The 25903-nt window shown below is 44.3% G+C and overlaps 1 protein-coding gene across 6 annotated transcripts in view; it reads left to right on the top strand.

Annotated features, from left to right (window-relative positions):
* The first annotated feature begins 1187 nt into the window (after positions 1-1187).
* Positions 1188-25903, top strand: part of LOC121286718 (receptor-type tyrosine-protein phosphatase delta-like) — a 471126-nt gene continuing 446410 nt past the window's right edge. For 5 of the 6 annotated variants that reach the window (XM_041203736.1, XM_041203735.1, XM_041203734.1 and 2 more), the window contains exon 1: positions 1188-1309. The gene's annotated coding sequence lies outside the window, so the exon portion shown is untranslated. The remainder of the gene's footprint in view (positions 1310-25903) is intronic. The other variant, XM_041203733.1, reaches the window with a different exon arrangement.

Below are 25903 nucleotides of genomic sequence, written 5' to 3'. Positions count from 1 at the left end.
AAAGGCATTTAGGGATGGGCAATAAATGCTGGTCTAGCCAGCCACACTGGCATTCCATGAATGAACCAAAAAAAATTGAATGATGTGCTCAAGAAACTGTTTCTGGACTGTGGCTTAAACCTATAACTTTGTAACTTGGAGATGAGGGTATCTTCCACTGAGCCAAAGCTGGTGGGTATCTTTTCAATTGTGCCTTTAACATTTTGCCTGGCTTCTCCCCTCGTTCTGCCTGCTGTCCACCATACTCCAAGCATCTTGAAAAGTTTTGTTATAGAAAGGCACTATACAAGTAAAAGTTATTGATATGAGGAGAATTCTCAGAATTCCTAGAAAGTAATTTTAGGAAGGAATTTCCCTTCAGCACTCAAACTTTCTAATTTAAGTTTATATAAAGATATATTTATACTTAATATACCAGAAAACTATACATTATATAAATTAGAGTTAGTATATAATTAGGGAGTCCAGGACTGACCTGAGTCTCCAGGAATTCAAGATCAATCTCCAGGACAACGATGTGCATAACCCTGGAGAAAAATCAAAACATTGTTTTTTTTGTCATTTTCTTTGAACATTTTCAATTATTGGATGGAAATATTGAAAATGTGGGGGTGGGGAGGGAAATGTCTGTTTGGCTGACAGTCAAGCAAAATTCAATTGGATCATGAATCTTTTTGTTTCCAGTTGGACTAGGAAGGCAGTGCGCCACAGTGGATCTGTTGGCTGGCTAATGGATGGACCATGGGGGGCAAGTTATGTGATGGAAACTCCAGGAATCCATTTAATCATAGTTGGCAACCCTATATACAATTACATATAGGGTGTAGGCTGAACTGCAAAGTTGCCTAACTTTTATATGTGGTAATTTATTTGGCGTCCATAAAGAACAAAACAGCATCCAAAGTAGTTGAATGGTGTTGTGAAGAATTCTGCACGGATATCTGCCGATTTCAATCTTAGTCAATTCCCTAAAGAAGGTTCCTTTAAGAAAGAGGGCTGCCACTTTAAGAGGGACGTAAGCCTTCGTCACGTGTCGCGATGCCCGCTTTCACTCGCGCCCATTTCACGCCACAATAGCGCGTTGACGTTAGTAGACGCGGCTGGCGTGACGTCAGGACGCCGCAGTTCTGAATGACATCACCCCCTTGGTGCCTGCTCCAGCTGAGAGTGGAGAGAGGCTGAGAGCAGGGAGAGTCTGCAAGCAGCAGCAGCAACAGCAACACACACAATCACACTGGAATTACACTACTCTGCAAAAAGGGATTATTCACCAGGAAAATGTAAAGGAAAAGCAGCAACATTTCACTAGGTAAATGCTTTATTCTCTCTTTTTCTCCCATTTCAATGCTTTGATTGTGTGTGGGGGGAGTTGTGTGAGGGAGGGCATTTAAATTCCTTTGTATTCCTGCTGTGATGGGTTTTTGCACTTGATTTCTTGCAAGGGTTTTTGTGTGTTGCAGCGAGTGGGAGAGGAGACTGCAATGCCCTGCTCTGGAAATGCTCTACTTTGAATTTGTACTGAAGCAAAGGAGCTTTTGCTGGCTTACTTTTGCCTTTTTGAAGGGAAAACAATTCTTGCACAGAGTGAATAGGACGTGTGGGTATAGATTTGTCCTACAGCACTCCAGAGGTGATACACCAGGCAGATGTAGAAATTCCGTGTGTGTGTAGAGATGAGGAAAGAAAGGAGCAGCAGCCAGGCAGGGTGTGAGTGAGGGGTTTAAATGGGCATGGACGCAGTGCATCTGACTGGGTAGGAGTATGGAAAGCATGAAAGGAATCGCCCGTTGGGTTAAGAAGGTGAGCTCAGAACTGTGGATAGGACAGGACACTTCACAGAGGGAATGGGAGGTTGTGGAAGCGGTGGGGGGGGGGGGGGGGGGGGGGGGGGCGGCGTGGGGGCCGGGTGGGGGGGCCGGGGGGGGGGGGGGGGGGGGGGGCCTGGTAAGAACAATACTGTTTGAGGGAAGAAGAAAGATGTTATTGGTGGTCAGAATAGTATTTCCAAATCTAGCCCTTAAAGATTTTGTACAGAGAATCAAAGGCTTGTTTCCTATAACTGGATTGTTCAGGGACTCAACATTAATAAAATGTTTGCATGTTCTATGCTGGGTTGATTTTGATTAAATATTTGGAAACTATTGATCTGTTTGTTAACGTTTACTTTGCAAAGCTCCATTGCTTCCTCAATGATGCGTAAATATTTTAGATATTGGGATGGACAGGGAGCCTTCAGTCTGCAAGTTGTCTTTATGGACCCACATTACCTATTGATGGATTCTGCAGGATGCATGTTGCAAATGGATGGAGTTTTTTTTTAAACACAAAGTGGGGATGTAAGGGCAGGAAATGAGACATGAATGGAGAGTGGTAATTCTTCCCTGGACAGGTCTAAGACTGGCATTTTTTTAAGAGCAAGCCAAACTCAGTGGAAATAATGTGTACCCCTTCCTGTTAAAACATTTGCTCGGTAAGAATTGCCTTGTGCTGGACGTGACAGCTGATGTATTAACCAGATTGCCTGCAACTCCGCCAAGCTTCATATTTAAGGAAGGGATTGATACAGATCAGATATACACATGGATTGCTGGCTCAATATACATTGCAAGCGATCGCTTCCTTTTACTTTTGGCTAGAGGGGAATTGTCTTAGAGAGAGGAGATGGGGTGTTATTGGATCCGTTCTGTTGCAACTGAACCTTCCCTTGTCTTTTATTGTATTTAGTTAGTGTCGGAGCAAAAATAGACTTGAAAAATCGCCTTCATTGACCTCTTTATATGGGAGATCAATGTCTTGGCTTGCCTTCATTGAGGAAAGATATGTAAAAGAATAAACATCACTTAAATAGATGTGTTTGTTTTCATAGGGTATGCCAGTATTATTGTGCCATAACAAAGGTTTATCAATAATAACTCTATTATTTCAAAAAAATAAAGATTAAAGTCTCTTCCCCTGAAAGATGATTTAATGTTAAAATCTGTCTGCAAATTATTGGAGGAATTTGATTAATATTGATTTTCTCTCTCCCTCAAATTGTAGAGCTACGAAAATGAGCAAAGGTTTAGCATTCATTATTGTAATTGTGATTCTCGAGACTTCAATGTTCTCATTTTTCCTCCCTCTCTCCTCTCTTTCCTCCTCCCCTGGTCTGGGTGAGACTAATTAGTTTAAACAGACAATGATTAACCCTTGATGTTCTGACAGTTTCCTCGCAACTTCTGCTTTAGCTTCATAAACAGTGTTCAAGAAAGACAAGTATTGTCTGAGAAATTCAGAGACCTCAGGGAACACTCGTCCCCCTCCCAACCCCCCGACTTCACACAGGCAACCACAAGGGAATTCATGTATGGACTTTCCCAGCCAAAAAAAAATTTTGGTGCAAGGAGCTTGTCAATGGCTATTCCTGGAGATTTAACATTGACTTGTGCTGTGTGGGGAGTGAACAATGTTCTGTTGTATTAGTGACAGTCACTAGCTTTTTGGTAAGCAGTAATTTCTGATAACAGCAATTGATCTGGTGGTGTGTCTGTGTGTTTTTCCGGGGATGAAGTTACTAATTATTTTAATTGATTGTTAGTGAAGTAGATTTTTCATTACTGTCCTGTTTTTTTTTGTCCGTGTCTCATTGCTGTTCACTCTAGCAGGAGCAAAGAGCGCTGTGAGGGTTATAGAGTGAAATCTTCTGACTGGTCAATGCCAGGCGAATAGTTGCTCTTTATCCAGGTGTCTGTGTTGGGCAGATGTAGTGCCCCTCTGTGGCTGAGTGGATGTTTTATTTCAGAAGGGGTGCTGAGAGGATATTGGAAAGGTTGAATCTTCCTCCGTTAAGAAGAGCTCGTCAGGTCAGTTCGATTGACGTCACCATCAGTAGCGAGGAGTCGCCCTGCGCCACTCATTAAGCCCATTTCAGATTGGAATGGCATTTTAGAAAGACTTTGTTTCAGCTTTCAGTCAAATCACCATTCTTGCATCATTGTGTGCCACTGTCTTTGGGTCCAGGCCTGGCGAGGTGTCCAGCAGGGTGCCATGCCTGATGGTGGTGCCCGTTTAAAGAGGGTACCAGTTGATGGCTGCGTACTGCATCTTGAAAATTGGAATTGTCATCCAAAGTCGAAACCACATTTATTGTAATGGGTGTTAGATAAGATGGAGACTGCCATAGAAATGGGCAAAAGGATCTAGCGCTATTGTCAATTGACAATGAAGCCCAGTCCTGTTTTATCAGTCTCTCTTTTGAGTGATATGTTAAATCAAGGTGCTGTCTGTCTTCTCAGATGAATGTGAAAGATCTCCTTGCACTATTTGAAGATGAAAAGGGCAGCCTTCCCCAGTATTCTGACCAATATGTATCCCTCAACCAGCAACACAAAAACAGATCATCTGGTCGTTATCACTTTGCTGTCGGTGAGAGTTTGCTGTGTGCAAATTGGCTGCTGCTTTTCTACATTATAGGGGTGGCTGCAGTTGATAAAATACTTCATTGGCTGTGGGACATTCTGAGGATATGAAAGGTGCTATAAAAATGCAAGTCTTTTTTTTTACAAAGCCTAGCACTGTTTTATAAGTCTACCACAAATAAATTGACACCTTTACACCTAGCAGAAACTCTTCTGCTTACTGGGAAACCCGAGGGCTGATTTCTGCCCCCCGTCTATGCTTAGGGGAAGAAAAAAGTTCCTCACCCACACTCTACGGGTCTCACCTGACTAATTTATTAAGCCTACCTCCTAATGCTGATAAGACTCTTTTTAAACTGGATTTTCAGATCTGGCGTGTTTGTCCTGGGAGGGATGGGGGTCGGAGGTGGGTGACGACAGGGTGGCTGCTGTGGGCTGTGTTTGGGCACATGCACCAAGAGCCAGTGGTGCCAGCTGAGTTGGTATAAAAACAGCTTCACGGTGCCCAATGGCACCAGAGGGTGCCCGCTGCCTGTGACTCGTGGTATCACAACCCAGCAAGGAATCAGTATCTCTGGAAGAGAAGATAGCAAGAGAGAAAACTGGAGAGAAAGAACTTGTATTGGGGGGCACGCAGGGGGTGTAGGGAGTGGGGGAGAGAGAGGATTATGTTCACATCCTGCTGCTTTCTCTCAGGGAATAACTGATGTTTGGCAGAATCACACTGTGGTGTATATGCAAATCTCTGGGGAAGGTGAGATGAGGGCGAGGGGACCCCCATCATTCATGGGAAAGACTTGTCGCCTGAAGTGACAGGCAGGACACCAAGAGCTGGGACTGATTCACCAGCAGCCACAGGGAACGGGGTTTGTGCTATAGGCTCCCAGCACACTAGCACCTTGTGGACCCTTGGCGAAGTGTGACTCTCGGCTTAATACACCCGCTGGTGATTCTGCGGAGCAGCCTATTGGCTTTGGTTTTGGTCGCGCTGGTCGAATTGAGAAGCAGCGGGTAGTAGTAAGTCACTGTCGGGAATGAAATTAAGCCTTTAAAATAAACTTCGTTGTCACCGGGTTTATTTAATTCGGAAGTTGCTACCAATCAGCTAAAGCACAAACGGCATCTACTCCAATGCTGCGCTCATACTGCTGTCTCACCGGCTAACGGACCTGGAATTGTTGCGTTTTTCAGCAGGGTTGCAACATCTGTTGTCACACACAATATAGGCTTTGGGAGAACGGGATCCCAGAGCTATTTAACTGCTCAGTATTATCCCTTCACTGTTCCTTATGTAGCCTTTTTCCTTTTAATACACATGGCTTCCAACAATTGTGTCCGACCCAGTGCCTTTAACCTGATATTACATCCCGCTTGGAAGAGGCCAGGCTAACACTGGGTGATATGAGGAGAGTTGGACGGTCTATGAAAGTCAGAGAGCGATGTATGAAGGCGGAGAACTTCAATCGGGGGAGTGCCAGAGTGAGCGAGGGGCCGGGAATATTACACATAGGAGACTAGAATTGGAAACCTGAAAGCATCAGGCTGAGATGAAGGTTCCCTCACTGCTCCTTACAGCAATAACTTGTTGAGTAAATATTGGATTTTCCCGATCATAAATGGCAATTTCAGCATGTTGAGTGTTTTTCTTTACAGGGTGCAGTTTCGTTGACTGCCACCGGGTGTCTTTAGCACTCTGTAAAAGTGTGAGATGGTAAATTACATTTAGTGTCACCTAGTGGCAAAGAGGTTGGGAAGCTATTCTGTCTTTTTGGCTCGCGCGTGTCTTTGTGGCTCTGTCGTAGGGCTTTCTGCGCCTGAGGCAGAGAGTTGCGGGTTCAATCTCCACTTCTAGCCTGATTTTTCAGTACAGTGGTGAGGAAATGAGGACATTCATCCAAGACCCTGTATTCTTGTTGAGATGGATGTTATATTAATCATGGGCATTATTTGAAGAGGGTCAGGGAGTTCTTCCAGCGTCTTCGCCAGCATTTTTTCCCACAACACCCCCATAAAGCAAGTAATTAATCAATTGCTGTTCACGGGCTCTCACTCTGCAGAATTGGCTACCCCGTTTGACAGGTCTCCAGCACAGTGATCGGCTTCTCAATTCCCAGCCTCTCATTTAACCCTTTAAAGGCGAAGGGGGTTGATGAAGGCCTGTTGAGCGCAACTGTGAGTACGTTTTAAAAATAACTCATGAGCTTCTGAGGGATCCTGAGAACACAAAAGTGCTTTAGTGCAACCCTAGGGGTGGCCTGTAGCGTTTATTCCTCCTAGCAGAAGTGGAGTGTGAAATCTTTGAAGCAACTGCCCACTTCATTGTGACATTTCTGTTTCCCCCATTCTTCCAACATTCCCCCATCTCCTGAGGACACTGACTCATGAACCATATCCCCTAGATTAGGGACGTTTAGAAAAAGTGAAGGGATGCTATTGCTGCCACGCGCTCTTTATTGCCTAGTGCTGACTTTACAGCGAAATTGTAAGGTATCTTTGCAGTGTCCTTTCAAAAGATTTTATTTTTTTTTTCTGACAGACCCAGCCACATAGCTAGTTAATACTATGTGACCCGCAGGGCTTGATTACATGCAGCACACCTCTGTGTTGAATCAGCCGAACCTTCAGCCTAAATAGGTAAAGTGGGGGTTATAGTTGGGCCTCGGAACTCCTGGGTTAACATGGGAGGGATGGTGAGGATGGGGGACGGGTGTTGGGGGAAATCAGGCGTGTTCTCTCTCACTCCTGATCACAATCGACTAGCCCCAGCTGGGAAGTGCATATGGGTGGTTGTCAAGAGAGGCAGAATTAGAGTGATGCCCTGCATGGTTGAGTAGACAATTGACATTCAGTGTGTAAACTCACAACTGAAAAAAAATGTCCATTTGGGCCAGTAAATTTGTGGGGGGTGGCTAGTGCCCATGCAATTCACCAAGGCTCCTTCGACAGCACCTTCCAAACCCACAACCAATACCATCTAGAAGGACAAGGGCAGAGATAGATGGGAACACCACCCCTCTGAGCCATTCACCTTCCTGACCTGGAAATATATTGCCGTTCCTTCACTGTCTCTGGATCAAAATCCTGGAACTCCCTTCCTAACAGCACTGTGGGTGTACCTACACCACATAGATTGCAATGGTTCAAGAAGGCAGCTCACCACCACCTTCTAAAGGGCAATTAGGGATGGACAAAGCCCATTAGTGAAGGATTAGCGAAGCCCACATCCTACGAATGAATAAAAAAAAAGTTGTACCCTGACATTAGTTAACACCTTCAGGTGGTGATGGATTGAAGATAGAGTTTTCTTTGACTATTTCACTGTGGAATTGTAATGTGGCTCTGTACCCTTAAGAAGGTGTGCATCTTTTCCTCTGATTTAAAAGCTATTTTTTGTAATCCTATGATTTTTGAATCTTTCCATAACATTACAGTGGTGTCTGTGGTGATGGGAGTGCAGGGTGTTTGGCCCATTGGCTGCTCTGTGGCTACTGAACAGGGCATTGACTTAGCGATACGCAGAGAATGCTTATGGCAATGCTCATTAACTGGGTGGGTGATCCATTCACTGTAAGGGAGGCAGCACAAGGCCAGTCACTGAAACAAAGAGCCCTCTGCTTCCCTCATTCATACCCTCCCCAGGTCTCCAACAGAGTGATCAGCTTCTCAATTCCCAGCCTCTAATTTAACCCTTCAAAGGTGGAAGGGGTTGATGAAGGCCTTTTGAATTCAAGTAACGTAATATGCCTTTTACTCCACCCCTACCCTGTTATGGAATTCCGTGGGAGTAAAACAGTTTAAAATTAGTTTCAGTTGTCTGACAGTTCCAAGGTGTCAGTTAACCTTTGGTATCTCACCTGAGGGGCCCCAGTGTTAATGATTGAGCCCGGATGCATTGTTGGCAGCTATTCCACAGCAACGATCCTTTGCAGCTGAGCCCAAGCCTGTTTTCGTTCAATGTTTAGAGGTGGGTCAACTTTACCAAAAGACCATGAGTAGAAAGTCTATTTAGTGGTTGTCCCTCTTTGCACCTCACTTCCGACCCAAATCAAGCTGGTTGTGGCACCCCTATAGCTACTTGGCCTAATATCAGCTAATTCAACAACCTTTCTTCATGCTTCCCTGGTGACTGTTAGAGCCGTTGAACAATACATCACAGAAGGAAGCCAATTGGCCTATGATCCATGTGTTGGCTTGGTAGAGTTAGCCAATTAGTCCCACTCATGACCTATATCCCCTCAAATTTTTCCCCTTCAAATGTTTATCAAATTCATTTTTAAATGTTACAATTGAATCTGCTTCCACCATCCTTTCAGGCAGTGAAAGATCTTTTCCGCATCTGTTGCATCTGTTCTGATGATGCCACTTTCCAAAACAATTCTTCTGACATGTCTTCCTTCTTCCTGAACTGAGTTTTTCCACCCACGGTGGTTGACAGGGTCCTCAACCGTGTCCAGCCCATCTCCTGTGCATCCACCCTCACACCTTCCTCTCCCTCACAGAACCATGATAGAGACCCCCTTGTCCTCACTTATCACCCCAGCAGCCACCACATTCAAAGGATCATCCTCCACAATTTCCGCCAACTCCAGCATGATGCCACCACCAAATACATCTTCCCTTCACCCCTCCCCCATTGGCATTCAGTAGAGACCGTTCCCTCTGGGTCACCCTGGTCCACTCCTCCATCAGCCCTGCCATGGCACCTTCTCATGCAACGGCAGAAGGTGCAACACCTGTCCCTTTACTCTCCCCCGCCTTCCCCCCCCCCCCCCCCCCCCCCCCCCCACCCCCGCCCCCCCCACACCCCCACACCCCTCCTCACCGTCCAAGGGCCCAAACACTCCTTTCAAGTGAAGCAGCACTTCACTTGCACTTCCCTCAATTTAGTCTACTGCATTCAGTAGGTCTACTGCATTCAGTAGAGGTCTCCTCTACATTGGAGAGACCAAATGCAGACTGGGTGACCGTTTTGTGGAACACCTTCATTCAGTCCGCAAGCATTACCCAGACCTCCCTGTCGCTTGCCATTTCAACACTCCACCCTGCTCTCGTGCCCACGTGTCCGTCCTTGGCCTGTTGCGATGTTCCAGTGAAGCTCAACGCAAACTGGAGGAACAGCACCTCATCTTCCGACTAGGCACTTTACAGCCTTCCGGACTTAACATTGAGTTCAACAACTTCAGATATGAACTCTCTCCTCCATCCTCACCCCCGTTTTGATCCCTTTTATTCTAATAATAATTATTTTTTATATATATATTTTTCTTTTCCCACCCACTTCTATTATTATTTTAAAAATTTATTTCCATCCATTGTTTTATCTCCACCTTTTAGCCTGTTTCGATCCCTTCCCCCCACCCCACCCCTACTAGGGCCATCTGTCACTTGCTCATCCTGCTTTCTACCCTTAATGTCACCATTAGCACATCCTCTAGCTAATATCACCACTGTCAACACCCCTTTGACCTTTTATTTATGACATCTTTGGCAATCTCTTTTTTACCTCCATCTATCACTGGCCCTCTATCTAGCTCCACCTGTCCCACCCCCCTCTAACAGCTCATATTTCACCACATTTCTATTTCCCTTTAGTTCTGATGAAGAGTCGTATGGACTCGAAACGTTAACTCTGTCTTCCTCTCCACAGATGCTGTCAGACCTGCTAAGTTTTTCCACCATTTTTTGTTTTTGTTTCAGATTTCCAGCATCCACAGTATTTTGCTTTCATCACAACAACATGTTTTAAAACTATTTCCTCATGTTGCCTCTGGCTCTATTGTCAAGCACCCTTAAATCTGGTTATCAACCCTTCACTGGTTGGAAATAGTTTATCCTCATTTTACTCTATCAAAACTCTTCATGATTTTGAATACCTCTCTCAAATCTCTTCTTAACTCTTTCTGTTCGGAAGAGAACAGCCCCAGCTTCTTCAGTGTCTGCAAGTAATTGAACTTCATAAGCTCATAAGGAATAGGAGCAGGAGTCAGCCATTTGGCCCATCGAGCTTGCTTCGCCATTTGATAAGATCGTGGCTGGTCTGATTGTGGCCTCAACTCCACTTCGCTGCCTGACACCCATTACCCTTGACTCCCTTGTCGATCAGAAATCGGTCTAACTCAGTCTTGAATGTATTCAATGACCTAGCCACCACTGCTCTCTGGGGAAGAGAATTCGAAAGACTCACGACCCAAAAAGAAGAAATTCTTCCGCGACCCTGTCTTAAATGGGAGACCCCTCATTTTAAAACTGTGACCTTTGGTTTTAGATTCCTTCATGAGAGGAAACATCCTCCCAGCACCCACCTTGTCAACCCTCTCAGAATTTTATATGTTTTCAGTAAGATTACCTCTCATTCATGAGTATAGGCCTAACCTGCTCAAACGTTCCTCATTCGACCATCCCTTTATCGCAGGAATCAGCTTAGTGAACTTTCTTTGAGCTAGTTCCAATGCAAGTATATCCCTCCTTAAGTAAGGAGAGCAAAACTGTACAGAGTACTGTAGGTGCGGTTTCACCAACGTCCAGTACAACTGTAGACTTCCCTATTTTTATACTCCTCCCCTCTTGTAATAAATGTCAACATTCCACTTGCCCTCCTAATTACTTGCTGTACCTGCATTCTAGCTTCTTGTGGTTCGTGTACTAGACATCCAGATCCCTCTGTATTACAGAATTCTGCAGACTCCATTTAAATAATATTCAACTTTTCTAGTCTTCCTGTTAAAGTGGACAACCTCACATTATAATCAATTTGCCAATTTTTTGCACTTTCACTTATCCTTTGCACACTCTTTGTATCATCCTCACAACCTACTTTCCTACCTATCTTTGTGTCCTCAGCCAATTTGACTATAGTACAGTCAGTCCCTTCATCCAAATCATTAATATAGTTCATAAATAGTTGAGGCCCCAGTGCTGATCCCTGAGGCGCTCCACTTGTTAGTTTGCCAAGCTGAAAATGACCCATTTATCCCGACTCTCTGTTTCTTGATCATTAGCCAATCATCACTCTATGCTAATATACCACCCCCAAAGCCATGAGCTCTTATCTTGTGCAGTAACCTTTTCTATGGCACTTTATCAAATGTCAGTTGGAAATCCAAATATGCTACATCTCCTGGTTCCCCTTTATCCATTCTGTTTGTTACATCTTCAAAGAACACAAGAAATCTGAGCAGGGGTGGACCACATAGCCCTTTGAGCCTGCTCCACCGTTCAGTACGATTATGGCTGATCCTGAGCTTCAACTCCACTTTCTTCTCCGTTCCCCATATCTCTTGATTCCCTGAGAGATACAAAATCTATCTATCCCAGCCTTAAATGTATTCAATGACACAACCACAACCCTCTGGGATAGAGAATTCCAAAGATTCACAACCTTTGAATGTTACTTGTCACTTGTCAACCCAAGCCTGGATATTGTCCAAGTCTTGCTGCATTTGGACATGGACTGTTTTAGTATCTGAGGAGTTGCAAATGGTGCTGACCATTGTGCAATCATCAGTGAATATCCCCATTTCTGATCTTAGGGTGGAAGGAAGATCATTGATGAAGCAGCTGAAGATGGTTGGGCCGAGGACACTACCTTGAGGAACTCCTGAAGTGATGTCCTGGAATAGAGATGATTGACGTCCAACAACCACAACCATCTTCCTTTGTGCTAGGTATGACTCCAACCAGCGGAGAGTTTATCCCCTGATTCCCATTGACTCCAGTTTTGCTAGGGCGCCTTGATGCCACACTCAGTGAAATGCGGCCTTGATGTCAAGGGCAGTCACTCTCACCTCACCTCTGGAGTTCAGCTCTTTTGCCCATGTTAGAACCAAGGCTATAATAAGGGCAGAAGCTGAGTGGCCCTGGCGGAACCCAAACTGTGCGTCAGTGAGCAGGTTGTTGCTAAGCAAGTGCCACTTGATAGCACTGTTGATGGCTCCTTCCATCACTTTACTGATGGGGTGGTAATTGGCTTGGTTGGATTTGTCCTGCTTTTTGTGTACAGGACATACCTGTGAAATTTTTCACATTATTGGGTTGATACCAGTGTCGTAACTGTACTGGAACAGCTTGGTCAGGGGTGCCCAAGTTCTGGAGTACAAGTCTTCAGTACTATTGCTGGAATATTGTCAGAGCTCATAGCCTTTGTATTATCCAGTGCCTTCAGCTGTTTCTTGATATCACACTGAGTGAATCAAATTGGCTGAAGACTGGCATCTGTGCAGACCAAAACTGCACGTAGTACTCCAGATGTGGTCACACCAAAACCCTGTACAACTGTAGCAAGACTTCTTTATTCCTGTACTCCAATCCCCTTGCAATAAAGGCCAACATGCCATCTGCCTTCCTAATTGCTTGCTGTACCTGTATGTTAACTTTTTGCATGCCTTGTATGAGCACACCCAAGTCTTTTCGATCATCAACACTTACAAGTTTCTCACCTTTTAAAAAATATTCAGATTTTCCATTCTTTCAACCAAAGTGAATAACCCTACACTTCCCTATATTATAATCCTGTGTAGGGAAGCCTAATAAATTTGTCAGCAATGATTTCCCTTTCACTAAACCACATTGACTCTGCCTGATTGTATGACGATTTCATAAATGTCCTGCTTGGGATTTTTGTAGTGCAGTGGGTAGTGTCCCTGCCTCTGAGCCAGAAGCTCAGGTTCAAGTGCCATTCCAGGGCTTCTTGGCCAAGAAAGGTGCATTCATGACACAGACAAACAGGTTGATTATCATCTTGTAAATCCTTCTAACATATGTCAATGACAGAGGAAAAGGGAGGAGAGCCATGTGATGGAAAGAAAGTGGAGCCTTTACCATCATTATTCATAGGTCCAGGCTACAACATTCATGTAAAGATGTATGTTGCCGCAGCAACTCTGATGTCTTGGGAGGCCGGTTGGCTTTGTTGGCTGGACAGCTAGTGTGTATCGGATTGATGCTAACAGCATGGGTTTCGATCCCTGTTCCGGTTTGGGTATCTGCCTCCTTGTCCTAACTGTGATGGAGATCTTGGCACTGTGGGCTGGGCTTGCCTTCAGGCAGAGAACTGAAGAAGAAGAAATATCCTGCTGCTGTCTCCTTAATAATGGATTTTAGCATGTTGCCAATGACAAATGTTAGACTAATTGGCCTATAGTATCCTGCTTTGTGTGTCTCTCCTTTCTTGAATAGTACTGTTACATTTGGGCTTTTACAACCAGTGCATTTCCAGTCTCTGCAACCACTTTTAAGACTCTAGACACTGAGAAAAGGGGTGTATTTACCCACTGAGCCAGCAGGATAGTTAAGGGCAGAGCCTATCATTGCGGCTTTCTAGATATTTTTAGTAGTCAGGGAACAGAACTTCCTTTAATCATTTCTGTGTAATTTTAACAATGGATTAATCTCTCACCTTGAGGTTACTGCTGGGCTGTAGAGGTAGGGAAGGTCCTAGGGTGGATGTCGGGCCCTTGTTGCATTACCTGAGCTCAGTCAGTGTGGAGGTAAATGTAGTCCACATTGACCCCCGTGCTCTGGATTAAGGATGAGAGAGTTGCTTCTCAGTAACCATTGCCGGAATGAAAAGGGCAAAGTGCTGGAAACACTCCACAAATCAGGCAACATCAGTAGAGAAAAGACAGCAGTTCACATTTCACATGTGGACCCCTTTTCAACATTGGAAGAAATTATAGATGAAACAAATAGACTTGCATGTATGTAGCACCTTTAAGGACATCCCAAAGTGCATTGAGCCAATGATATACTTTTGAGGTGAACCCGCTATTGTAATGTAGGAATCGTGACAGTCAAGTTATGCATAACAAGATCCCAAAAAAACCCGGAAACGTGGTAACGACCAGACCATCTGTCATTAGGTATTGGTTGAGGGATAAATATTGGCCAAGACAACTGAGAGAAATTCCCTGTTCTTCCATGGGATATTTTACAGTCAACTTACAGGGCAGCCAGGATTTCAATTTACCATCTCGTTTGAAAGATGTCACCTCCAAAACTCCCTCCATACCGCATTGGAGTGCAGCCTAGACTATGTGCCCAACTCTCTAGAGTGGGACTTGAGCTAATGCCCTCTGACTCTGAGGTGAGCATGCTACGTACCATGACTGAGACCTACTCCATTTCATTAGGACTTAAAATCCCATCCATGTTTTCATTTCTCTTGTGTGCTTTTAAGAGGTGGTGTCATCAACTGGAAGAGTTTGCAGTGAAGAGCACAACTAGGAAGAGGTGAAGGAAGGTGACCCTGTAACTGAGTGTGCATTACAGATATCACAGTAGAACACTATTAACATATGAAATGACTGAAGCTGTCGAGAACCATTTGAGGTTAATTTTAGTCTAGTGATTTATGGTGACGTATAATATTGTGGCCATTACAGTACATTGTAGTACATTTTTTTCTCTAACAAAGCTTTTAACCTATGTATACCATTAAAGTTGAACAGCTGAAGTGGGTGTTGTGTATTTAAAAGGAAATCTTCTCTGCTTGGGGAACTACGGAGTAGTTCTGATCATTGTAAATCAGGGAGTTAGTTTATCCTCAGTTAATTTTCCAATGTTGATGAATTTATTTTGATTCTGTCGGGTACTCCAGGATTACTATAGGATGTTGCCTTTCGGACAGGTCAATGACAATCTGTTACTAGAAAGAAATGAAAGATTGCATTTCAAAACCTCTAGACGTCCCAAAGCATTTTGCAACCAATGAGGTACTGTTGAATTGTAGTCATTTGTAATGTAGGAAAGGTGGCAGGCAATCTGTACACAGCTAGATCCTGCAAACAGCAATGTGTTAATGACCAGATAATCTGTTTTTTAATGATATTAATGGAGGGATAAATATTGGCAAAAACACCACAAATAAATCCCCTGCTCTTCTCCAAATAGTCTGATGGGATCATTTATGTCCATCTCAAAAAGCAGACAGGACCTCAGTTTAAAGTCTCATCTGAAAGCACCTCCAACAGTGCAGCCGTCCCTCAGTACTATGTTGGGAATGACAAGCTACGTTCTGTGCTCAAGTCCCTGGAGTGGGGCTTGAACCCATGACTCAAGAGGTGAGGATGCAACCAACTGGAGCATGGGTGGTGCAATGGAAATAGTCATGATGGTTTCAGCCCCTGGCACTCTAGTGGCTTTAACCCTCTGCGTGGGTCTCAGGCTGGGCGGCAGAGGGGTCCGCATTTTTTAAGCCCCCAGTGACAGAACCCAGGCTCAGTGTGTGGCAGTGCTATGATTTCAGGAGCTGACCCTGCTGCACTGAGTTTCAGTAGGGCAGTTCAGCACACAACTTTCCTTCCATTCTTGAGCACTCGGGCGTGCTACTTCAACCTCCAATTTAAACAAAAAACACCTCACCGTCCCTGATTTGTCACTGAGAATTACTGGGGTAACTGAGGAGTTGGCAGGCAGCAAGCAGGAACTTGAAAAGTCTGAAGGTTGTCTGAGGAAGGGATAACTGAGGGAGGAAGGAGGTTATGCCATGCTGGCACCAGGATTGGATAAACCACTGAGTTGAGTTGGCTCCAACTTGCATCATTGATTGGGGCATTGCTGTATTAGAAAGGTCAGACTGGGTCCTCCTTCAGGGCTTATTCGACCCATCCTCTCTGCTGCTAAAGAAGCAATAAAGATGATGGGAGCTACATTCGGTTCAGCAATCATTTAGTGTGGGTATTGGCTGCTGGGGATGATGTTTTGAATGCTTCCCCATTGTCACAGCTAGGCTACATTCTCTACATCAAAAACAGAAAAAGCTGGAAAAACTCAGGTCTAACAGTATCTGTGGATAGAAAGACAAAGTTAACGTTCTGAGTCAGTATGACACTTCAGAGCTAAAGCGAGCTCTCTTTAGCTCTGTGCAAGAGTCATGTGGACTCGAAATGTTAACTGTCTTTCTCTCCACAGATGCTGTTAGACCTGCTGAGTTTTTCCAGCATTTTCTGTTTTTGTTTCAGATTTTCAGCATCCACAGTATTTTGCTTTTATATTCTCTACATCATTGCCTCGGTCTTAAGTAAATGTGTTTTTACATGCAGCATCAGTACAGAGTTGCTACTTAGTGCCCTTGCCAAGCCATTCTGCAAATGTGTCTCAGTTAGTAGCACTCTTGTTTCTGAGTCAGAGGTTATGGGTTCATTCTTCTGACAATTTACAGTTTGCACATATGTAATCCAGGCTGACCCACTCATGCTGCACCATTGGAGGTGCTGACTTTCAGGGGAGATGTTAAACTCCTCTCAGGTGGATATAAAAGCCCCCTTGGCAATATTTTGAAGATTTCTCGCTGATGTCCCAGCCAATATTTACTCCTTAACTAACCATTGTCTGGTCATTATCACATATAATTGCAGATCAGTTATCACAGAAGGAGGCCCATTAGGTCTAAACCATCTCTTTCAAAGGACAATGCAGTTCATCCCACTAACCCCCACTCCCCTCCCCCCGTTTCTCCAGATCCCTATGATTTTATTTTCCTTCAAGTTTTTATCCAGTTCCTTTTTGAAGAGTGCTATTGAATCTGAATTCACCATCCTATCAGGAAGTGCATTCCAAATTCTAATCACTCGTGTGAAAAAAGATTTCTCCATGTTACCTCTGGTTCTTTTGCCAATCACTTTAAATCTGTGCCCTCTGGTATTGACCTTCCAACCATTGGGAATGGTTTCTCCTTATTTCCTCCTCCAGGTACCATCTCCTAAGAGGGCATTGGCAACCATGGACTTCAATTGGATTGGTCCATGGTTATGCTTGGCAAAGTACTGCAGTGGTTTGCAATTGCGTTCCGCAGTATAGCTGACCAGGAAACCCACCCACTCTTACCGCCTGCCATTGGAAGGATTCACAGGCAGATAATCAACTTGCTTGACCACATTATGAACTCACCTTCCTTAGCCATCAAGTCCTGAAGTGGGACTTGAACCCAGAGGTAGGGGTACACTGTCTCTGCGCCGCAGGACCTTGTGTTTGCCCTTATTTACTCTATCTAAACCCTTCATGATTTTAAACCCCTTTATCAAATTGCTGGTTGTGAGAGCTTATTGTGCATAAATTTGTGTTGTGTTTCCTATATGACAACAGTGACTGCACTTCAAAAGTGCTTAATTGCCTGTAATGTGTTTTGGAACATCCATAGGTTGGGAAATATGATCGATAAATGCAAGCCTGCATATTTCATTCTACACATTTGAAGAGCGGTTTATATTTAGGGGTGATGGGAGAGTGGTATTCAGCCCTCCATGCACTGCACTTCACACCATTTATTTTACCTGCAGCAGCTGCCATTGGATGTCAGGGAGCAGCGATTCCCAGGGAGGCATAGTCTCAGTGCATTTTGCAATGCCAAAGAGGCCCAGTGACCGATCAAAATGGGTTTACACTTGCATGGGGAAGAATGGAGGTGGGGTCGAGTATATTTACCTGCCAACAGAACCAAAGAATTTACTGTCTGATGTGCTTTTGCAAAATCTAAAGTTTGAGTCAGTTAGCCCACCCTGGTTGTTGTGACATTGAAGGGAATGATGTATTAAAGGACACAGCTTCTCCCCTCTCCAAATGCAAAGTCAGTTCTTTTCTGCCAGTGGGGTGGTCCTGCACCACACTGCATTGTGCAGTTTATATTTTAACCCGTCATTTTAAATGGAGGGGGGGGTGCCTGGGCTGGGGGGTTGGGGGAGGGGGCAGGCAGTCAGTGAGATGCCAGAATGACATAGGTAGTTTAAATAAACAAGCACAAGGTGTTCCAGCCAAAAGGCACGAGAGAAACACTCTCAGTAATTAAATGGACTGGAGTGAGTCATTCCTTGCACAAAATGACTTCACTGGCGTTGCTTTCATTTCCCTGGTGAGTGGAGAATCTTTCCATTGTCAAAGTTAGCGTGCGTGCATCTCGGTCACCCCAGGGTCCTCTTGATCACCTGGGGATCAGCACAGAGGAAAGAAAGCACAACAGAAATGCTAAAATGACTGGAGTCTCTCTCCCTCAGAAACAAAACTGAGGAAAAAGATGCAAGTCCTTGGCTCTCTTTGGAGGATTGCCCCTTCAGGTAGCAGTGCATCCAGTGGTGCCTGTGTGTATTTGCAGGCACCATGTTGCGTGACTTGGTGTCAAGCAAAGCTACAAAATCACCAATTGTTCCAACAGGAACTATCTGTTTGGCCCATCAAATCTGCACTACTGTTTTTCTCCATTGTGGACCTTGCTTGCTTGCTCCCCAAATTCCTTTAAAATTCCTCATTTATGAGCTAACTTTAAGACTTCATGGAATGAGGTTGCAGCAAACAGTTCTGCATTCTAGGCCTTGGGTGAAGAAACTTTGAGTAACTTTCCTTTTAATGCTTTAATTTAACTCATTTCCCCTTTTATGCTTCTTACCATTGCTTGTTTGATCAAGCGGTTGGTCTACAGAAGGAATGAGCTCAATGAGGTCACTGATGTCTCAAATCCCACCTTTTCTTGAGGTTTTTTTTATTTTTGAAAGTATCCTGTAGTCATAAGGAACAAAACGTTAGGCATGGTTTTTTTGTTTTTAGTCAGGGCATGGCCAAGGTGGGAAAATATCCCACCTCATAGGTCACAACACAGGTGGCGGCTATTCAGCCTGTGGTGTCTGTGCCAAGAACAATTCAGCTAATCCTACTCACCCAGCTTCTCCCCATAGCCCAGCAAAATTTTCTTAAAGCATTCTGGGACAAATCATTTCAAGGAAAATTATCCAGTGCTCTGGTTTTTTTTCTGTACTTCTCAAACTCCATGCAGAAACAAATCCAAATGTGCAAGGATCCAATTGCACAGTGGCTTACTGTGGGCCTCTGTCAGTACCACAGTTAGTTTTTTCATATGTTGCGAGACGGAGAAAAGAGGATGGGGCCTTTCCAAAGTTTTATCAAGGGAAATTATTTCAACAGTGCAGGTCCTCACCATTTAACTGCACTTGGAGTAAATACATCTCCCTGCTACTGTTTATGTGATTTTGTTGTGTATGTAGATGTGGCATCCGTCAGTCTTGCTTTCTCGCCCCATGTGGCATTATCTCCAATGCTGTTTATCTTTCTGTCCATCACCTCTTTGCTGTCTATCTTTCTTTCTCTTTGTATCCATCTTTTTGTGTCTCTCATTTTTCTTCATTTCTCTCACTCTTTTTCTTTCTAGCTCCTTTCCAACACATTCTCTCACTTTTGTTTCTCTCTTCCTCTCTCCTTGGCTGTCTGTTTGCCCCTCTCTCTCGCTCTCTCTCTCTCTCTCCCCCTTTCTTTCTCACACACACAAGTACAGGTTTTTCACTTTACGAGATTGCTTAGTAGAAACGGCCTGTTTTTCCCAGTCCCCCTAATCTTTAGATACCAATTAAAATCGGAAAAGCTGTGTTGATTAGTGACCCCTGAACTCTCAGCAGCCTAGTGTACAGTCATACAGGAGCACAAGACCATTCCCAGCATCGCAGTATGCAGGAGGTATGAATAGGATAGAGCTAAAACTACAGAGGGATCTATCATTGACCAACCTCATTGTTTTCCCATCTGCTGAATCCAGGGGTTTCTTTGTCTTGGAAGCTCCGGAATCTATAATATTCCTGTGCCGGTCAAATATTATGTGAAGAGATCTTGGCCTAGTAACCAACCTGATGGAGTGCAGCGAGTGTCCGGTCTGTGGCTCTAAGGTCACTGGCAATGTGGCCCTATAAGCCCAGGCAACTTAGTCCTGTTTGTGCTTGTATTTCTTACTGGCTTGGCCTTTGAGTTTTGTGGGCTAAAGGCTTGCATTGCTGTAACGCCTGTTATAAGTTGAGGATGTCCCAAAGCACTTTACAACCAAATGCAATTCTCTTTTGAAGTTGTAATCTGGGAACATGGCAGCCAGTTTGCACCACATCAGTGTCCCACAAGCAGTAATGTAATAATGACCAGATAAATACGAGCAATTTTCAATAAATATTTTAGGCACCTAAAATGCCTCCAAACTGACCAGGGTGAGGTCTTAAGCTGAAATGTTGGTTTAGCCTGTGCTTAGCGCAAAACACCATCTTGGTTAAGGGATTGAAACCACCAGCCACCTGGAGGCTTGTTAATAAGATGATTAGATCACAAGAAATAGGAGCAGGAGTACGCTCTTTGGCCCATCGAGCCTGCTTCGACATTCAACAAGAGCGTGGTTGATCTCATTGTGGCCTTAACTCCACTTTCCTGCCTACACCTCCCCACCCCATCATAATCTTTGAATCCCTTGTCAATCAAAAATATCTCTAACTCGACTTGAATATACTCCAGCCTCCACTGCTGTCTTGGGTAGAGAATTCCAAAGATTAAAGACCCACTGAAAAAAAAATTTTCCTCATCTCCATCTTTAATGGGAGACCCTTATTTCTAAACTGTGTCCCCTCATTCTAGATTCGCCAACAAGAGAAAACATCCTCTTAGCATCGACCCTAGAAGCTCCCTCAGAATCTCCTATGCTTCAATAAGGTCAAACCTCATTCTTCTGAACTCCAGGGAGTATAGGCCCAACCTGCTCATTAAACAGCTGATTGCTACTACACCCCTACTAATGCTCGTTAAAGAGGCTACACAACATTTTGGTGGTTAGCACCTCAACAAATGCCCTCTTCCAACATGAACCAGCTGTTTGGAAGTAAGTATGGCATTTATATTGATTTCAGCTGCTGCTTAAAGGAGTACTCACCACTTCATTATCATTGCTGTCAGAGCTGCGAAAAGGGGGCCCTGCAAAACACACCACTAGACTTTCTTTGTCAAGACTTCACCGTGACTCGAGCATTATTTATTCTGGAAATTCTCTGAGGACTTCACCTAAAATGAGTGACTACCGTGCTGCTCCATCTTACTGGACACGAGACAGGAGTCTCCAGGAGAAGGGGAGTGCTTGGTCATTGGCATCTTGCTAGGGCGCCCCCTCGGTCTGGAGGTGGAGTGGGAGAGACGTTTGAAGCCAGGCAGAGCAGCAGCAGCTGCTGAAGGTATCCTCTCATTTTCCCACCCCCCCTCGCGACTCTGCCCTCCCCGGTATGGGATATCCCTCCTCTTCTGGACCGCAAGTGCCACATTCAAGAACATGAATACCTCTTCCCCTGACCCTGAGGCATCTGCAGCATGCTGTGGTAGGCCAGATAGAGCACTGCATACTTTCGGTGAGTGTGAAGTGTTCATCATTACTGCTCTCAAAAAAAATTTACAAATCAACACTTGTGTGCTAAACCTGCAGTTGTCTATTTAACATCTCCTGACATGTGCAAATTATTGGAATGAACAATTAAGACCAAAATTGTGCGCTAAATTCAGACCCTCTAACAGGTGTGTCTTATTAGCACAGCAGTCATTTAGTTTTTTAGTGATGTTGGTGAAAAGATACATATTGACCCCAGGGAACTGCTGTTCCTTGAAATAGTGCTCCGAAATCATTTACATCAAATCAGAATCTGCACCCCCAATACTCGAATCAATGCCTCAGTACTGTACTGGGGGGTCAGACTAGATTTTAGATCAGGCCTCAAGTGGGACCTAATTGGATGGCGAGTATGCAGTCTGGTCACTAATGGGTCAATCCAGGCAATATTGATGCCCATTTGATATTCCTGCTGCAGTGAGGGGTGAGGACCCACATTTGACCCCAATGCCAGTTCGCCATCCCTTGCCCTATGACTCTATTGTAGGAACATGGGTTTGAGCGTAACATGCGGCCCACAAAGACAAAGATTTGGGCATCATTGGCCCAGTTGGTGTAGGGCCAGAAGTGCTCTGATGTTCAACTGCTGGTCAATTCTGATCTTAACCAGTTACCACGAACGTGTAATTATGATATTACAGATTTTCAGGACAACTGTTTTAAAGGTACGTTTCTGTCTTCAAATCTTTACATTGAGTTTAAAAGCCTTTTTTCAAACTGGAAGTCAGGTCAGACAATATGGTACCTTTCTGTGTTAGTTCAAACCCTGTCAGACTCTTATCTCTAGAGCAGGCCTCCATGAGTTATTAAAATGCAAAGGACTCCTCCAGGGATAAACTCAGCAGGTCTGGCAGCATCGGCGGAGAAAAAAAGAGTTGACGTTTCGAGTCCTCATGACCCTTCGACAGAACTTGAGTCAGCAGGTCTGGCAGCATCGGCGGAGAAGAAAAGAGTTGACGTTTCGAGTCCTCATGACCCTTCGACAGAACTTGAGTCACTCAAGTTCTGTCGAAGGGTCATGAGGACTCGAAACGTCAACTCTTTTCTTCTCCGCCGATGCTGCCAGACCTGCTGAGTTGCTCCAGGTAATTCTGTTTTTGTTTTGGATTTCCAGCATCCGCAGTTTTTTTGTTTTTTAACTCCTCCAGGGATGTCCATTGTATCCTATAAAATGTGTGAAAACCCTTTGGCTTCTCAGAGAATAGGAGATAGGAAGAGACTTCAAAGAACCTCAACATAATTAACTTCTTTGCCATGTGGAACAATTCTTCATCAAAATTAACGTAGCAGCCATTTTGTTCTTGGTTTTGATAAAAGCACGGTTGTCCAAAAGCCATGTGTGGAGAACCACCAGGAAGAACTCTGAGACACACCATCAGAGGGTTTTTTCTCTCTGCCACCAGTCAACGAGGAGGTAACCAAAGAGGAAGGTTATCCCGAAGTCAGCTGTTGTTCTGCTGAGAATAGTCCAGGCAATCTTCAAGTATCATAACCACAGAACTAGTGAGGAACAAGAAGCCTTCTCTCGCTCCCAAAACCTTCTTGACTTGCTGAGTCCACTTGGGAAAAAAAAAGGCAAACACTGACTAGTTGACTGCAGCTGCTAAACAGAATCTCAAGTTTCAACCCCTTCACTTCGGAAAGGAGGGATTTGAGAAACGGGGCCGCAACAATACCTCACAGAGATGATTTGAAATCTCATCTTTAAGTATCCTCGTTCCTTTACCTACATTTAGATCTTTGTATCTATATTTTAGTTAATAACTTTATCATTAACTTTCAGCAGTAGTTTCATAATAAGCCATTCTTTAAAGCTTGACTGCTGAGTTATTTTTAAAATGAATCGTTCACAAATTAAAAGAAGGCTACTTATACACACATGCACATTCAGACCACTTTAAGGAAAGATCTTAAACGTGGTCGTGACACAGGAAAGTAGTCAATGACCTAAAATTGTTCCTGAGGCCCCCCTGGGCCTGAAGGTGGGACATCGGTCAGGATGTCCATTTCTGATTACTCGCCCGTGACCCTGCTGGAGATATGCGGAGGTTGGCCCAAGGCAGGCAGGATCTGGTTCAGCTGACATGCTCCTGTGATAGGCTGTGTGTGGTAATGCAGCACACACCACTGATGACTGCTGTCAAACCAGAAGCTTCACCCCTCCAGTAACAATGCAGTGGCGTCAGGGGAGGGGAAGGGAAGACTGGAAGTGGGAAAAATAAAATGAAAAACAAATTAATTTTGGCCAAACCACCCAGAGCATGCTTCCTGCCATTGTTGTCACTGGTGTGAGATCCACACACACGCTGCGATATTTTCTTTGTTGTGTGTTTTTAATTTCCCTTTTGGTCTGTGTAGTCAGGTGAGAGGTGAAAATACTGCAAAATGGAACAATTTTTCCACCTGACACCCAGTATCAGTGTCCTGTATAAATCAGATAAAATTCTGAACTTCCCCCATTGCCATCATATCCCTATCCAACTATGCTGCTGTGACAGCATTTTGAGCCTCAAGCACCTCTCCACATTTTGCTAATGAGCCCCACCACTGTGCAACCTTATGACCTTGAACATGCAATATTTTCATCATCTCTGTTTCCCTCTATTCTCTCGCTGAATACCCATTGTGGCCTGAAAAATCACATAGCTTTAATTACAGCATGAACTACAGAAGAGTCAAATGTGTTGGTATAGTTTGTAGGAGGATAGGGGATAAAGAAAGCCATCACACCGAGAAGGACAAGGCCAGCAGATGTGTGGGAACACCAGCACCTCCAGGTCTCGCACTGTCATCTTTAAAATCTATTTTTCATAGATTGTGGGTGTCACTGGCAAGACCAACATTTGTTGCCCATCCCTAATTGCCCTTGAGCTGAGTGGCTTGCTAGGCCATTTCAGAGGGACAGTTTCATAGCCACCATTACTGGAGTAACTTTATGTTCCAGATTTTATTAATTTTGAATTTAAATTCCCTCAGCTACTATGGTAGGATTTGAACTGGTGTTCCCAGAGCATTAGTCTGGACCTCTGGATTATTAGTCCAGTGACATTACCACTATCTCTTGATTTGAACATATAGCCTGAGAATGCTTTCTGGGATACCCAACCTAAAAACATTATGGGAGTACCTTCATCACATGGGCTGCAGTGTCTCAAGAAGCTTCATCACCATCCCCCTGAGGGCAATTAGGGATGGGCAATAATTGCTACGTTGCCAACAATGCCCATACCCGAGAAATGAATAACTTCCCCAGCACTCCTAGGTTAGGTATACATGATTACAGCAAGTGCCTTGGGCCAAATGCCATAAAGACCACCACGACTCTCTTCCATACCATTTCAGACAGGATTATGGCTGCTGTGAGCAGGATTGCAGTAACATTTTTATGTTGTGATCCCACACTCTAACAGAGCATCTTTCATAAATCTAACAGAAAGCAAAGCCTCTTGTCCCATTTGTCTAGGCTGCTGCACTCAGAGTGAAACAACAATTCACTTGATTGGCACCCCATCCACCATCTTAAATATTTACTCCCTCCATCATCAACGTATAGTGGCATGTACAAGATGCACTGCAGCAGCTCACCAAGACTCTTTAGACCACACCTTCCAAACCTGTGACCTTGACCATCTAGAAGGACAAGGGCAGCAGATGCATTGCAACACCACCACCTCCAAGCCACACCATCCTGAGTTGATCATTTGCTGTTCCTTCACTGTTGCTGGGTCAAAATCCTGAAACTCCCTCCCTAACAGCACTGTCGGTGTGTGTTCCTGCTCCAGATTTACTGCAGTGGTTCAAGAAGGCAGCTCACTACCACCAAGAGCTATTAGGGATGGGCAATAAATGCTGTGATGCTCGCATCCCATGAAAGAATAACAAAGAAAACAGCGTCTAAGCCTCTCTTGAAGCTCTCTTCGAACATTAATCGTTTTATGTTCATAGCAACAGAAGGATTAACTTCATTTTTTTTTTGGAATAATATTGTCAGGTGGGACCTCTTGGCATACATCCTCCAACTTCCATTGAGTGCTTTCACAAATGGAGGGCTGGGGTGTATGCTGAGTGCACTCCATCCTCCACTACCCCATGAGTTGCAGGGTAGCTCTGGTACTCAGTCACAGCAAGGCTTGGTAATACTTAAAAAAGCACTGAAAAAATTACTTCAGTTCAATTAGTACCTCTGAGTAATTTTATTTTGATTTGCCACCGATAGTGATGAGTGTGGTGGAAGCCCATTTCATTATGTCAGATTGTAGCATTGCTCACTCAACGTTCGTTGAGAAATCTCAATGTAGCTAGAATTACTTATTTTGTGTGGGCGTAT

Source organism: Carcharodon carcharias, chromosome 14 (assembly GCF_017639515.1).
Source record: "Carcharodon carcharias isolate sCarCar2 chromosome 14, sCarCar2.pri, whole genome shotgun sequence".
Taxonomy (NCBI): domain Eukaryota; kingdom Metazoa; phylum Chordata; class Chondrichthyes; order Lamniformes; family Lamnidae; genus Carcharodon; species Carcharodon carcharias.
This window is presented reverse-complemented; position numbering and strand designations above follow the sequence as displayed.